The sequence below is a fragment of the Taeniopygia guttata genome, chromosome 16 (assembly GCF_048771995.1).
Source record: "Taeniopygia guttata chromosome 16, bTaeGut7.mat, whole genome shotgun sequence".
Classification (NCBI taxonomy): domain Eukaryota; kingdom Metazoa; phylum Chordata; class Aves; order Passeriformes; family Estrildidae; genus Taeniopygia; species Taeniopygia guttata.
The window spans coordinates 5,477,883-5,480,000 of NC_133041.1; positions in this window are offsets into that span (position 1 = coordinate 5,477,883).

Here is a 2,118-nt window from a genome sequence, read left to right on the forward strand (position 1 = left end):
GAAGGATAAGTCCCAGACAGGAGCTGCCCCCACCTCATACTTGTGCTGCACTGACAGTCCCAGGAGAGCCCTACAAACTGACATCAGGAACCTGGACTGGTGAGTTTTCTTTTCCAGGGAAAAGAGCCGATGTTTGCGCTCCGAGTCCTGTGGCCCTGAGCGGGCAGCTGAGTGCAAAAAATCGGAACATCGAAGGATAAGTCCCAGACAGGAGCTGCCCCCACCTCATCCTTGTGCTGCGCTGAGAGTCCCTGGGGAGCCCTACAAACTGACATCAGGAACCTGGACTGGTGAGTTTTCTTTCCCAGGGAAAAGAGCCGATGTTTGCGCCCCGAGTCCTGTGGCCCTGAGCGGGCAGCTGAGTGCAAAAAATCGGAACATCGAAGGATAAGTCCCAGACAGGAGCTGCCCCCACCTCATACTTGTGCTGCCCTGACAGTCCCAGGGGAGCCCTACAAACTGACATCAGGAACCTGGACTGGTGAGTTTTCTTTCCCAGGGAAAAGAGCCGATGTTTGCGCTCCGAGTCCTGTGGCCCTGAGCGGGCAGCTGAGTGCAAAAAATCGGAACATCGAAGGATAAGTCCCAGACAGGAGCTGCCCCCACCTCATACTTGTGCTGCCCTGAGAGTCCCAGGGGAGCCCTACAAACTGACATCAGGAACCTGGACTGGTGAGTTTTCTTTCCCAGGGAAAAGAGCCGATGTTTGCGCTCCGAGTCCTGTGGCCCTGAGTGGGCAGCTGACTGCAAAAAATCGGAACATCGAAGGATAAGTCCCAGACAGGAGCTGCCCCCACCTCATACTTGTGCTGCCCTGAGAGTCCCAGGGGAGCCCTACAAACTGACATCAGGAACCTGGACTGGTGAGTTTTCTTTCCCAGGGAAAAGAGCCGATGTTTGCGCTCCGAGTCCTGTGGCCCTGAGCGGGCAGCTGAGTGCAAAAAATCGGAACATCGAAGGATAAGTCCCAGACAGGAGCTGCCCCCAGCTCATACTTGTGCTGCCCTGAGAGTCCCAGGGGAGCCCTACAAACTGACATCAGGAACCTGGACTGGTGAGTTTTCTTTCCCAGGGAAAAGAGCCGATGTTTGCGCTCCGAGTCCTGTGGCCCTGAGCGGGCAGCTGAGTGCAAAAAATCGGAACATCGAAGGATAAGTCCCAGACAGGAGCTGCCCCCACCTCATACTTGTGCTGCCCTGAGAGTCCAAAAAGAGCCCTACAAACTGAAATCAGGAACCTGGACTGGTGAGTTTTCTTTTCCAGGGAAAAGAGCCGATGTTTGCGCTCCGAGTCCTGTGGCCCTGAGCGGGCAGCTGAGTGCAAAAAATCGGAACATCGAAGGATAAGTCCCAGACAGGAGCTGCCCCCACCTCATACTTGTGCTGCCCTGAGAGTCCCAGGGGAGCCCTACAAACTGACATCAGGAACCTGGACTGGTGAGTTTTCTTTCCCAGGGAAAAGAGCCGATGTTTGCGCTCCGAGTCCTGTGGCCCTGAGTGGGCAGCTGACTGCAAAAAATCGGAACATCGAAGGATAAGTCCCAGACAGGAGCTGCCCCCACCTCATACTTGTGCTGCCCTGAGAGTCCCAGGGGAGCCCTACAAACTGACATCAGGAACCTGGACTGGTGAGTTTTCTTTCCCAGGGAAAAGAGCCGATGTTTGCGCTCCGAGTCCTGTGGCCCTGAGCGGGCAGCTGAGTGCAAAAAATCGGAACATCAAAGGATAAGTCCCAGACAGGAGCTGCCCCCACCTCATACTTGTGCTGCCCTGAGAGTCCCAGGGGAGCCCTACAAACTGACATCAGGAACCTGGACTGGTGAGTTTTCTTTCCCAGGGAAAAGAGCCGATGTTTGCGCTCCGAGTCCTGTGGCCCTGAGCGGGCAGCTGAGTGCAAAAAATCGGAACATCGAAGGATAAGTCCCAGACAGGAGCTGCCCCCACCTCATACTTGTGCTGCCCTGAGAGTCCAAAAAGAGCCCTACAAACTGAAATCAGGAACCTGGACTGGTGAGTTTTCTTTTCCAGGGAAAAGAGCCGATGTTTGCGCTCCGAGTCCTGTGGCCCTGAGCGGGCAGCTGAGTGCAAAAAATCGGAACATCGAAGGATAAGTCCCAGA